General features: G+C 48.8%; 1 long non-coding RNA gene across 1 annotated transcript; it reads right to left on the bottom strand.

Annotated features, from left to right (window-relative positions):
- Positions 1 to 224: 224 nt before the first annotated feature.
- On the bottom strand, positions 225 to 5,518 carry LOC139078102 (uncharacterized). The gene is made up of 2 exons (XR_011530861.1): positions 4,912 to 5,518; positions 225 to 1,377 (listed from the first exon to the last, which is right to left on the bottom strand). It is a non-coding gene; the product is annotated as an uncharacterized lncRNA (long non-coding RNA).
- Positions 5,519 to 14,603: the final 9,085 nt, after the last annotated feature.

Raw genomic sequence — 14,603 nt, 5'->3', positions numbered from 1 at the left:
ACAGCAACAGGGTTGAAGGTAAAGGAAAGATAGAGCGAGTGCGAGGATGTCGCACTGAGGAAGAGGGCTAGTAAGCAGAGCACGTGCTCGAGGGCCAGGTAACCACCAACAAATGGGCACCAATGGGAACACTGGATCAGTACAAAGACAGACAGTGCCCCGATCCTGGCCTGGCACAGTCACTGGGGGTGCGAGAGCTATATGGTTCATTTGACTCATCACGGTTTTATTTATGTATTTATTTACTTATTCACTTATTTATTTATTTATTAAGATTGGCCCTGAGCTAACATCTGTTTCCAATCTTTTTTTTTCCTCCCCAAAGCCCCCTAGCACATAGTTGTGTATTCTAGTTGTAGCTCCTTCCAGCTCTGCCATGTGGGACACCCCCTCAGCATGGCTTGATGAGCAGTCCTAGGTCCGTGCCCAGGATCCAAACAGGCAAAACTCCAGGCCACCCAAGCGGAGCCTGCAAAGTTAACCACTAAGCCACAGGGCCGGCCTCCCCACACAGTTTTATACTGGTAAAATAAGCAAAATTAAGTTAAAATCTGAGTAAGAACATCTTGTTTAAGAAAGTAGAAATGCGCAATTTGTTCGTGAAAGTTTTCCACAAAAATAGCTTTTATAATGTTGGGAACGCTTGATCTAAATGAAAAATAGACTTAGGGAAAACAGAGCTTGAGTGAGTAATGAATAACTATCATTTTGTCCATTCAATAATGTATTAACATGACAGATATAAACTGATTGCATTTCATTTGAATAATTTGAATCATATCATCAATTCTGTGAAGAATGAAAAGGTCATCCATAACGAGCCAATTGCTTACTCCTTCCAGTATGTGACCACCTCCTACAGCCTCTGGCATCTATCAGGTGTCTAACAGATGCTTAGTAAATAAACATTATTGGACAAATGAAAGCACTCATCCAAGATCTCAAGGAAATAATAGAGCCATATAAGATGTGGCTCTTTCTCTTGGAGGATCAGGTTGATCTCAACAATTCCTCCACTTCCCAGAAGCCAAACGACTCAGCGAGAGGTCTCCTTATCAGAGCCAAATCGCCTCTGGGCAGAGCCAAGATAAACCCAACATAATCTAGATGAACTTGTCCTTTCAGACCACACAGATTTGCAAAATCTTCCTCCCAGGACCCGGGTAACATCTGCTCCTAGTAGTCAAGCAATCAATTTAAGGGCATCCCACACAGTTACGGCCACGTTCTTGTCTTTTCTCTGCATGCGCTCTCCTGTCCTCAGGAAGGGGCAGGTATCAGGGCATGGACCACTTCCGATGTTCAGGACTTGGGACTAGTCTGGGCCGGGGCAGGATGGGCTTTGGAATCAGTGAGTATCTGGGTAAGAAGGGCATTCTGAAAAGAAAATCAAGGAGACAAATTCACTGTGCAGAACTGCAAAGGCCAAAGAGAAACATAGAAGAATTTATATGGATGTTGAGAGAAAAATATCAGTTACCATCCCTCTTCTCCCTCTCATCATCCCCGATCACTCCAAGCCAAGCATCCAGCCAGCAACCAACAATTAAAGGCACTTCCCAGTGCAAAGTTATCCCAAACCCTAGGAGAAATAACCTTTTAGGAGTGGAGCAATGAGCTGAACTCCCTTTCCTTCCCTTTGGCAAACTTTAGGAGTGCTGGTGTACAAGCACGATAATGGGGCTCCACTCACACAGGTTCCAGTGCAGAGGAGTTGGTCTGGGGACCAGGAATCTGCATCCTTGTTACTGCCCAAGGCGGGCCATCTGCTCTCCACAAGACATGCGAATAGTTGAAAGGGAAGATGGTAGGAGAGAAAGGGTTTTATTACAGCCTGTTAGCAAGGGGGAAGATGGTCGACTAACGTCCAAAAGAACCATCTTACAGAACAAAGACTAGAGGCCAGTTATGTACGGGCTGGTCTCTGGGTGGGGGCAGACATCTCCTCTTAGTTCTTGATAATCTTTTGTTTTACTGGATATGCATCAGAGACTGGAGCAATGCTCTATACTCTGATTTAGTTTACAGATAATAAGAACAAAATATTTAATATGTATAGTAAAGATTACTGCTTACGTGAATGGTGCCCACAACTCCCCCCACTGGCAGCGGTAACCCAGCGTGATCACATGCTGGTAAGGGCAGCAGGGTCATCGTTGTTTGTCCGGCTACTTCCAGATGAATGGGGTCGGGGTAGAGGGACCATCAAACGGAGCAGAGTCACTTGTGTTTTGCCACCTATGACTCTGCAGAGGGAGGTGACGAGTCACTGACACAGACCGTTTGGAGATTGTTTTAGAAATACACTTGATCCCCAGTTTAATTATAAGGACTAGCCCTAGCCACCACACCAGAGATTTCAGTTGTCATTGATGATGGCTACCAGCAAAGACTCTCTGCCTGGGGTCATCACATTCCTAAGGAACTCAAAAGAATAAAGTTAATCAACTTAGAGCAGCTGGGAGGGGCCTTAAAATCCACAGAGCATTTCTGCATTAGTTAATCAGAGTCCATTCAAAGTTACAGTATGGTTTCTTTTCTACAATATGGCGTCCCTTCTGTCAGCCTCCTGTTGAGCCAGTATCATCCTTAGAATACACCCCAGGAGACATGGAGGCCAGCAGCTCTGTGCCAGCACCGTAAGTAACACCTGGGGTCAATTCTGAGGCTGTGTCAGCTCCCAATCCATGGACTCTTTCCTCTCCAAAGGACAGCTGCTGGGGTGGGCCAGTCCTGCAGAGGCCTGCGTGCCCTCACAGCAAAGGACCATGTCCGGGAACCGTCCTGCTGCGGTAAGCCTGAAGGTACTGCATGTGACCAGATGGAGCAGGTCTCCTTGGGCCCATTTTGTGATGGGAAAATGGAGTTCCCTTCCACAATCCATTCTGCTTTAGATAAAATCCTTCCCATCTCCCAGGAGCTGAGAACCAAGAAGAGGGTCGGCCAGGACTGAGACGGTGAGGAGTCTCCGCTCACTCATCAAGGACTGCTCAGTTTGCAGGGAAGAGAAAGAAGATCTTGGAAGCAGATGCAGGCCTGTTTGGGGCAGGAAGCATTGAGGCATCCTGGGGGAAGCCCTCCCTCTTCCAAAATTGGGAAAACAAGGCCCAGGGGTAGATAATGCACCCACGGGCCAGAGCTAACCTGTGGTTAGACCAGGACACTGATTTCTCATCTGGAGCTGCTTTCAGTACCGAGCAAGCGCTTTCTCCACTCGTGGGCACAGAAGCCAATACTGTGTACATCGGTCTTTGAGGGAAGAAAGTTTATTACGCAATCGATTGGTAAGGAGACGGGAGGCCAGGCTCTCAACTCTGTCTCCCTGATCCAGGATATGGCGTAGGGTTTAAGGGATCAGGGAGGGCAGGCTGGAATGCAGAAGCACTGGCAGGATGAGTTTCGACAGGTAGATCAAAACTTTCTCTTCTGTGCAGACTGCTGACTGGCTGGCTAGCCGTGAAGTGTAGGCTCAGCATCCTGTTGTTAGGACTAGCTCAGCACAGTAAACCAGGTAAAGGTCATCATGTAGATGAAAGTCATTGCCTTATCTGTTGATAAGCGTTTCTAGAGATTTGGTCATCCTCTCCTTCCTGCCACGCTTACAAACGGAGATTTCTCTTATAAATGTAAATTTTCCTTACAAATGGGCGACTTCTACTAGATTTTCAGAGCTTTTCCCTGTGTCTGCGCTTTCTTAAAAATAATCAGCCGAAAATAATTCTTATGCCAAAGAGGTGTATTTTGGGGTGACGCATTCTGTTCCCGGTCTGCGGTTGCATTTTCTCTGGCACACTGCCTCCTCCCTGAAACTACCCGGGCTCATTGGCTCACAGTGAGCCTGCGACCCCAGAGAAAGCTTCTGTCACTGTCCCACTATGATCAGGAAATAGAAGGGAAGCAGGCAGGAGAGTGTGGTGTGGTGCATTTTAGAAAGATTTCTTTAAAAGTGGTTACAGCCTGAGAAAAATTTACATCCATGCCAGTGGAGTGGAATTGATGACGTAAATTCGTTGACATGGAAGACGTTCATAATGTGTTTTCCACGGAAAAGCTTGAGGTAGTCAAGTTTCCCAGCATTACTCCACTGCGGCACCGACACGCACGGTCACGCCTGCGCTCACAGAAACGCCCAGCAAAGCGCCAGAAAGGAGCCGTGTCAACCTGGTGATAGCAATTTGTTTCTAGGTGGTGGACTTTAGGGGAATTTATTTATTTTGTCTTGGTTTTGCTCATTGTATTGCTAATTTTCTTCTGACAAATGTGTATCGCTTATGCAACGTCTTTTTTGAAAATAACTTGGAAACAAGCCTAGGCTTTGTTACTTGTTTGAAGTACTAAGCTTCAGTCCTCTAGAACACTCATTTGTCTGAGAGATTGTCCCCCAGGACTAACCCCATGATGAGGTGTTCAGCCTCGTCCCCCACCCAGGCCTCAGAACTTCTTTGCTGGATTCTGACTCCAGTGAGTGACTAATGTGACAAGGGTGACAAGGGGTGACTCATAAGGACCAAGAAAGTGGCATCATGTGCAAGACCGGAAGTTGCCACAGTCTTCTCGCTGGGGCTCCATGTGTGGTCTGCACAGCCAGGGCTCCTCAGCTTCACCCTCCCCTCTGAGGTGGATCCGCTGGGGAAACCTCAGGACGGGAGTCTGTTGTAAGGGCAGTAAGTCATCGAGGCCACTCAGTGTTTGGTTGTCAAAACAAAGGGCAGTGCTAGGTGGACAGCCTGAGGAGGAGGCTGCGGGACTCCGCAGACCTGTGACAGCATGCCATGTCAGTGGGACGGGGAGCTCACATTGTGCTTCCATTCCTGACCCCTGTCACCCTGAATGCTGCCTCATCACACTGTTCGTGACACGTTTGCTAAATGAGTGAGAGGCCAAATAAGTGACTTCCCTCGAACTCCTTACCTGATGTGGTAATTTCCTTTGCAACACATCTCACTGGTGGGTTGCTCAGCCTTCTCTTGAATGCTTCTGGAGACGGGTGCTCACTCCCACATGTGGAAAGCCGTGGCAATTTTGACAGTTGTATCTGTTAGCAAGACCTTTTCCTTCTAGTTAGAGAAGTGGTTCTCACACCTGAAGGTGAGTCCCCTGCAGGGCTTGTCAAAGCACAGACGGTTGGGCCCCGCCCCAAGAGTGTCTGGTCTGGCCGGTTTGGGTTGGGCCCAAGGATCTGCATTTCCCAAAAGATGCTGATGCAGCGGGTTCCAGTACGGCACCTTGAAGACCAGTGGTCTTCCAACAGACTCTTTCATGTTTTCCTTTACTTCTACCCCACTCTCAGAGTCTTTGGGGAAAAGGCAGAGTCCCAGAAAACAAAACCACCCACACGCTCTCACTCACACACTCACACACCTTCACTCTCACACACCTGCACACCCACGCACACCATCTCTCTCACACACACACCCTCACTCTCACACATATCTCGCTCACATACGTATCATTCATGTATCACACTGTCACTCTCTCTCACACACACCCCACCCGTGTCCCCGGCTTTACTCTCTGCGGCTCTGCGGGACGAGCCCCTCCCTGTTGTACGCACGTCAGCTTAACTGTGGCTGTGGCTCTCACTCTCCTTGCACCTCCTTGACGGACCTCTTACAGAGCAAACAACGCAGCCAGGAAACCACCGGCGGAAGACGACCGTGCTCTGCCCAGGGTCCAGGACCCGCCACGAGGTCTGGGCAGAGCTTAGACGCCAGATCAGTGGTCCTGCCGCTGGCCGACTTCCTCTTTCCTGGGTCACTGCGAGGGCAGTGAGTGCTTTTGCCTCAACAGTGACCTGCTGCCCAGCTTCCACCTGTGGTTCTGCATGTCCGTGACTGTGTCCTTCAAAGGCTCAGAGTGGGATGGTGGTATGCGGTGGAGGACGAGATCTTACTATGGCATCTGATGGCCACCACAGGGACCTGGGACAGAGATGGCCACCATCCAACTGGGGTGGCTCATCTGTGCTCCCTGACTGTGCCCTTCCCAAGCATGACTCCTACTCAGCCGGTGCAGGCGCCACGCTGGGGAGTATGTTGGGGTAGGCCCCCCACATTAGCAGCTAGCGGCTACAGGCATGTCTTCGAGAGGGACAGTCCAGGAGGCAGTCTGCCTGTTTCCGGGGGTCTCTGAAAACCCAGCCTTCCTGCCATGTTCCCCACATGACTTCTTGCCCCTCACCTGCTCCCAGGATCACCTCCCAGACTCCCTTCTCTCCAGTCCTTTCTCAGTAAATGTTGGCTAAATGAGTGAATGACCAAATAGTGACTTGGCTTGAACTCCGTCTGACGAGTGAAGTGCTTTAGGAAACAGACCCCTTGCAGGAAACTTTAGGCAGAGCCAAGTCCACCTGGGCTGCAGACCCTCAAAGACAGGACCCACCAGCTGCACAAGTTCTAACCTGCTCAGGGCCCAGGACCAAGCTCTCTCAAGAACTGCATCCTCCCCGGCAGGCGGAGGGCGCTGGGTCTAACCTTGACATCTCAGGAGTTTATTTGGCCTAGCTGGAAGTTGACTCACTACCCTTGTTAGACAAGGTAAAATCTTTGTTTCTAACCTTCAGGTCACCCTACTGGGCGCTGCCAAGTTCTCGGAACCCATGCCCTAAATGTACAGCCAGGACAGGCCTGGTGTCCACACACGATTTGCACCTGAGAGCGCTGGCCAGACTCACGATGCATCATCCCATCTGCCTGTGCTTCTCTTCATGTTTTATGTGTCCTAGAGAGAGGTGGTCACTTTACACAGTGATTTTCTGTGGCACTTCGCTTAACCTGCAGTGGTCCTGCTCAAAGACTAGAAAATCTGCAGGGAGAAATAGAAGGAAGAAACCAGAGCATCCGGCATTAGCTTAGATGGTAAAGATGGCTGGAGCAGGAATTTTCCAAGGCCTGACCCCATTCTGATGCACCCCTTATACCCCCAGCAGGCAGTGCTAACTCTGCCCCTCAGAATCCTTCTCAACATCCAGCTCTAAGCTTCTCCTTCAGTCTCCTAGAGCTGGCTCCTGAGAGGAGGCACAGCCCTTTTGCTGGACCTTCGAAAATTCAGCTGAATCTAGTACACCAGGGGCTGTGCGAGGTACATGGAGCCCTGCCCTCCAGGAACTATGAAGATATACAACCAAGAGGATAAAGACTTAAAAGGCGCTGTGACAGATCTCAAGGGGCAGAGAGAGGGCCCAACCACAGGGGAATGCCTTGAGTATGAGCTGGCCCCTAAAATGCATCTCCAGTGAGGTTCGGGCCTGAGAGGATTTGTTTGGCCCAGAGCTACATTTGTGACCCATGAGCAGGCGGGGACACCTGCTGCCCCTTTAGGCTGACCACACAGAGGATGCAGGACTCCACCCCATCCCCAAGGCCAGGAATCTGTGCACAGGGGACTAGTATGAGTTGCCAATAACCAGCAGCCACCTTCAGGCTCACATACCAAAGGTGAGCAGCACGGGGTCCACAATGCCCCTGGGATGGATGATGACGGTGCCTACTGCTCTCCTGCCACTGGGTGTGACTTACCGATGCCCAGCCAGTCAGTGGGCAGCAAGACCCTGACCCTCTCCACAGGCAACTCCAGAAGGAAGCAGGTCCAGTACCTCCAAGATGAGGAGGGTGAAGCCCCCTCCTTCTCTGTGAGTATGAGACATCCCTCGCGGAGGTGTTGAGAGCTGAGCCCTGTCCTCCTGCCATTCGGGGAGGACAGAACAGCCCTGAAGCTCACCTTTGCTCTTCTGTTAAAGGCCCACTCAATTAGAGGAAAAGGAACCTGCTCTTGATTCCATTCTTACAACTCAAAGGTTGGTCTTTAACCAGAATGACGTGGACCAAGAGAAGATCCCCTCCCACACACACACCCACTGGTACCCCACACCTGGCCTTGCCCTCTGCGGTGGCTACTGAAAACCCTTAGAGAATAGGTCCCCTGCTTTTTAAGCACTGGGCATGGGGAGGGCCCTCCCAGAGCTGTGAGGTCCTCCCAGGAGAGTAGCCTCAGCTGGGGATGCTGGGCCCCTGGAGAACTCTACCCAAAGCTCCTTGACTCAGGAAAACCAAGGTCTCTGTCTTTGCGCCTGCTGGAATCCTGCTGCCCGTCATTCAGCCTGGACTGGGGACACAGCCACTGTGAGGCGTACATCAGTTTCAGCACAAGAGCTCTCTGCCCAGACCCCTGCTGGCCTGACCTTGCCTTCCTTTAATCCGGGAACTTACTCTTGCCTTGCCGTAGGAGGAAGCGATGTGGTCTGAGCCAGTGTGGACAGGCAGCTTAGTGAGCCTCCTTGCACTCCTGCAGGGGACTAAGGTTGAGTTATGGCCCAAGGCCTGTCTGTTTTACCTACAACTGTCTCAGTTATCTCTTCTGCAAAGTAGACCACTCCCAAATTTAGAGCTTAAAACAACAGTAATTGTTACTTCTTACAAGTGTGGGTTGGCTGTCCGTGTGGCTCTTTCGCTGAGCATGTTGCTGGCTGTGGCTGCATCATCAGGGGCTAACCAGGGGTGGAACATCCAAGATGGTGCTCGCACCGTGGGGAATGGCCAGCAGGCTGCCTCAGCCAGGACTCGGTGTAGTGTCGGGATTGGCACTGCATGTGCCAAACTTCATGGCAGCTCAGGACTCCCAAAGCACAAACAAGGAAGCCACCAGGCCTTCCACAGGCTTAGGCCCAGAAGTGACAGTCACTTCAGCTGCATTCTCTCGGTCATGAGGCCAGTCCAGATTCACTATGGGAGGGGACAACACAAGAGCATCAATACTAGAAAGCCATCTTTGGACAATTTTCCTCTCAGTGTCTCGAGTCTGAAAACAAACCCCAGTTCCCACTAAAAGAGATGAGAGCTGTGTAAACAGCAGGAGCCAACGATATTATCATGGGGCCACTTGTTCTGAGGAATTGTAAAAACACTAGGAAAAGACAATTTCTCATCTTAGCTACCTGAAAATTCTATTACAGTTTTGTTATATTCTTGAGGAAACTGACCAGGGTTTTATCCTTGGAAAACATCTCGTTATGTGCCAAATGCCACCAAACCAGCGACTCTCTTTACAGGAAGCACTTGCATCGGGGGACATGCTGTTCTTTTCTGCTGTGGTCACCGTGTGTCAGCCTGTGACGTAGGTCTCCCACCCAAGTGGGCAGAGGCAGCGTGTTGCAGTCAGCTGGGCTGCTGTTCAGACTAGCGTAAGATCTGAGGTCACTTAGCTAAGACTGGCTAGAAACAGCAGCTGTTAGTCAAAAGCACAGGCTCTTGTGTCACAGACACGACCCTGACGTCCATGCCTCCCCGGGACACAGCCTTCCTAGGGAGGGGGAGCCCGATGACCAGCCTTCCTGAGCACAGCACCTTGTGAGCTGTGACTAAAGGCTTTAGAATTTAGCTTTTGGACACGCGTCTTGGTTAATAAGCATTAATCACGTATCTCAAGTAAAATGGCTGGAACAATCTTTGTTTTCAATGAGGAATAAAATGTAAGCATTTGGGACATATATAAACAATATTCAGTGAAGGCTAAATGACTGTCTGGAAGGAAAGGGAAAGGGGCGTGTCCTTAGAGTCTAACTCTGGGCCTTGGGCAGCGTCAGGGATTCCTCCTTCTGGGTCAGCGGGGAGACAGGATTCCTCCTGGAGCTTAGGCTCTGCGGACAGGGGTGGATGCGGGTGGGAGGAGACTTCACTGGTCCTGGCACACTTGCCAGGATCCCTCTGAGGGCATCTAGAGGTGGCATCCCAACCCAGAACCAACAAAAGAAAAATCATTTGCCCATAGATAGAAAATGCCTTATTGTGATAAGCTCAAAAGTTATATTAAAATTAGAATTTTATTAAAATTTCCATGGATGACCCAAAGAAACACAGTGATAAACATAACTACCTCCTAGACGTTGTGTGTCTTTTTTCTTTAAAGTGATGGGATACAGGGGCCAGTCCTGTGGCCAAGTGGTTAAGTTTTGCGCTCTGCTGCAGCAGCCCAGGGTTTCGCCAGTTCGGATCCTGGGCGCAGACGTGGCACCGCTCGTCAGGCCATGCTGAGGTGGCGTCCCACATGCCACAACCAGAGACACTCACAACTAGACTATACAACGATGTACTCGGGGCCTTTGGAGAGAAGAAATGAAAAAAGAAGATTGGCAACAGATGTTAGCTCAGGGCCAATCTTTAAAAAAAAGGGATGGGATATAAATAAATAACATGGGTAGAATTTTACCTGTTGCTGCCCCAGGCACTATTAGACTCCGACAGGAAACATGCAAACCATTTTGCACGTTGAAGGGGTTAAAATAGCCCTTTTCCTATGGAAGCAGTCAGGACGTTAGCAAGAGGCCTCTTTTATTCCATTGCAGCACCAAGAGAAGGAAACAGGGCCCCCACCCCCACCCCAGCCTGCATTCTGTTGTGATGATGGGCGTCAGGCTGAAATCTGCAAGATCCCTCAGCATTTAAGATGAATCGTGTAAGATAATAATCTGCTTTCATTATTTTGCCAGTGGCTGTCCAGTTTTCCCAACACCATTTATTGAAGAGACTTTCCTTTCTCCACTGTATGTTTTTGGCTCCCTTGTCGAAGATTAACTGTCCCTAGATGTGTGGGTTTATTTCTGGGCTCTCGATTCTGTTCCATTGATCTGTGTGCCTGTTTTTGTGCCAGTACCATGCTGTTTTGGTTACTACAGCTTTGTAGTATACTTTGAAATATATAATGCCTCCGGCTTTGTTCATTTTTCTCAGGATTGCTTTGACTATTCAGGGTCTCTTGTTGTTCCATATAAATTTTAGGATTCTTTGTTCTATTTCCATGAAAAACACGACTGGGAGTTCGATAGGGATTGCATTGAATCTGTAGATTGCTTTAGATAGTATGGACATTTTAACCATGTTAATTCCTCCAATCCATGAACGTGGAATATCTTCCCATTTCTTGTTTTTGTTTTGTGTTTTTTTGAGGAAGATTAGCCCTGAGCTAACTACTACCAATCCTCCTCTTTTTTGCTGAGGAAGACTGGCCCTGAGCTAACATCCATGCCCATCTTCCTCTGCTTTATACATGGGACGCCTACCACAGCATGGCTTTTGTCAAGCGGTGCCATGCCCGCACCCAGGATCCCAACCGGTGAACCCCGGGCTGCCGAGAAGCAGAAAGTGCGAACTTAACCACTGGGCCACCTGGCCGGCCCTATCTTCCCATTTCTTTGTGTCTTCTTCTATTTCTTTCAGCAATGTTTTATAGTTTTCAGTGTACAGGTCTTAGCAGTATCTTTTTGAATATGTCTCCTCAGGAAAGAGAAACAAAAGAAAAGATAAACAAATGGGACTATGTCAAACTAAAAACTTCTGCGCAGCAAAGGAAACCATCAACAAAACGAAAAGACCACCTAACAACTAGGAGAAGATATTGGCAAAACATATATCTGATAAGGGCTTAATAGCCAAAATATATAAAGAACTCATACATCTCAACAACAAAAAAACAAATAACCTGATTAAAAAATGGCAGATGATCTAAACGGACATTTTTCCACAGAAGATACACAGATGACCAACAGGCACATGAAAAGATGTTCAACGTCACTAATCATTGGGGAAATGTGAATCACCACCACAATGAGCTGTCACCTCACACCTCTTAAAATGGCTGTCGTCAAAAAGATAAGAAATAGCGAGTGCTGGCAAGGACGTGGAGAAAAGGGGGCCTTTGCTCACTGTTGGTGGGAATGTAAATTGGTGCAGCAACTGTGGCAAACAATATGGAGGTCTCTCAAAAAAGGAAAACTAGAACCTCCATATGATCCAGCAATCCCACTTCTGAGTACGTATATATCCAAAAGAAAGGAAAACAGAATCTGGAAGAGGGATCTGCACTCTCATGTTTATCGCAGCATTGTCACAATAGCCAATAGAAATAACCTAAGTGCCTGTCGGTGGACGGATGGATAAAGAAGACGTGATGTATACAGAATGGAATATGACTCAGAAATAAGAAAATGAGATCTTACCTTTTGTTACAGCACGGACGGCCCTCGAGGGTATTATGCTAAGTGAAATAAGTCAGAGGGAGAAAGTCAAATACTGTATGATTTCACTCATATGTGGAAGATAAAACAACAACGACAAACACACACATAGACAGAGACTATATTGGTGGTTAGCAGGGGGGAGGGGGCGGGGGAAGGTGAAAGGAGTAAAGGGCGCATATGTAAGGTGATAGACGGCAATTAGACTTTGGGTGGTGAACACGATGTAGTCTATACAGAAGTGGAAATATAACGATGTACAGTTTAAATTTGTAGATGTACAATGTTACCTCAATGAAAAACAATTTTAAAACTAAAAATTAAAAAAATATTTAATAGAAAAAATAAGATGACTTGTAGTTGACACCAGTCCTTAGCCCCCTTTCTCCTTCCCAGGGCCTGAGCAAATCCTCCCCAAAGCAGAGGGGACAGAGCCTCCAGCTCTGAGGGTGCGGGAGGGGTCTGAGAAGTAGCAGGCCCATGTTCTTCCTCTTCCCAGAAAAGAAAAAGACCTTGCTGCTGAGAGGCGGCTTCCCTGTCCCAGGGCAGCTGGGCTCCGGGGTCCGCCTGTGCTGAGAGCCAGGAGCCCAGGGGTGCACAGCCCCAGTAGAACCACTCTTCTACTTAGAGGTGGTCCCATTCAAACTGTTGGACTGAATAAGAGGACACCCCGCGTGGGAATGGCTAGAGGTGTGAACAGGAGTTTAAAGGACCCTGTGGGAAGCGAGTGCTGAGTCAGTGCACTCTTGCCGTATTGAAAAGAAAAGAAATTGGCCACCGTGCCCCGTGGGCCAGCCACATTCCCTCTGGGCGAGACCCTGGAGAGGCCTTTCCAAACTCCCAGATGCTGCGAGACAATTAAGTCTAAAAATGAGTCCGCTGGTGGCTCACAGGAAAGGGTTCCAATCAGAGGCCCAGGTTTCTGGTCCTCCCTGCTTGTCACTCCCCAACAGAGAAGAGCAGGGAGCCTCTTCTTTCCACTTCCACCTCCAACCTCGTAGCAATAGGGGAGGGTGTTTCCTTGTAAGGGAGTCTTAATACACCAATCATTTCATCCTCCTCACTGGAGGTTTTGGCTGGAGGGAGGTGGGGACTGAGTTGGGACAGAGCTCTTTACTTTGCATTTTCCCACCAGCCAGGGCATGGCAAAGAACCAGCCCATGCAAGCAACCCACCGCCCGTGCAAGCGGCCCACCACAGGGCGCTTTGTTGAAGGAGCTCTTGTCTTTAAGGGCGTGACCGCCCTATTCTGCTCACTCACTGGTACAGTAAAGATTCCATCAAATAACGTGGAGAGAGCTCACTTGGGGTAAGGGCCTCATTGGAATAATTTGAGATCATTTCCCCCATCAGCCTGACCTCAGCCTGTCGTCCAACTGCGTGTTGTTTTAGTTCAGCTGAGTCAGCAGAAGTTGTACCCAGTCCATTCGCAAGGCAATTAACAATCTGTAATGACCCAAATGCTGGGCACAGCTGGATAGCATCCTCCTGTCATCACCATTTCCGAATAAATGTTGGTGACAGTTTGATTATACGAAAGCCGGAGCCCCATCATTGGACCAAAACAAAAGCCAGAGCAGGCCCCTGATCCAAAAGGCCACGTCGTCTCCTCTAAGAACCATAGAAGTAGTTCTCAGACTGTCAGCAGCCACTCCACTTCGCAAGGAGTGTCACCTTAGGGCCTAGCATCTACTGTTGAAGAAAAGGCAGAACATTTGAGCTGAAAGGAAATCCCACAGCCATTCGATACACCTTCTTCATTTCTCCAGAGAAGCTGGATGTTTGTCCGGGGCATCCAGCTGGGGACTAACAGACAGGGGCCTGGTCTATAGTATCAGGAATGCCCACAGGTGGGTAGTGCTTGGGCCACCTGGCTTATGCCATGGATGGGCAATGAGAGGACACATGGTACCATGGAGAGGAGAACTGTCCAGAGTGAGATGGCCACCAGAGACGTCAAGTCAGGCGGCCTTGCAGGGTGGACGGTGTGGGTTAGAGAAGGCGCTTCAAACTTTGCCCACGAGTGGAATCCGCCTTCTGCAAAGACCTCACACACGAGGCCACTGTCTCCAAAAACAGTTCCTCAATATCCAGTATTCTCACTACCAGCAGGCTCTATCAGCCAACATTTTAACAGACTCAGAAATCACAGGAATTCAAAGGCTCTTAAAAATAATGCTTGGCTATGGTAAGTGATCACATGGACAATATTTCTAGTTAAATGAAAAGCTATTGAAGAACTCCGCCTGTGTTCATGGTGCTTTATATGGAGAGGCGGGGAAGGACGCTCTCGGAATCCAGTGCAGAGGGGGTGTGTCTCGTTACAACTGGCCTGGCATGCTTTGTCTAGTTAGCTCATGAATAAAAGCCATGTAGCTCATGGCATTTCACCTTTCCCCCAGCTACCAGGGAACTCAGATGTGAGCTGTGTGCTTGATTCAGCGGTCGTCCTTAGAACAGATTTTATCTTACGGTTCTTTCTTCCCTTCCCTTTCAGTACATGATGCTTATTTTTCACTTTTATCTTTTACTCATCTTAATCTCTCTGCTTCTTTTATTATAATTTTCTTAAATCTTTAGAAAATAAGAGAGTACA

The sequence above is a fragment of the Equus przewalskii genome, chromosome 21 (genome assembly GCF_037783145.1).
Source record: "Equus przewalskii isolate Varuska chromosome 21, EquPr2, whole genome shotgun sequence".
Lineage (NCBI taxonomy): Eukaryota > Metazoa > Chordata > Mammalia > Perissodactyla > Equidae > Equus > Equus przewalskii.
Note: the sequence above shows the minus strand (reverse complement) of the source record. Positions and strands in the feature narration are given on the sequence as shown.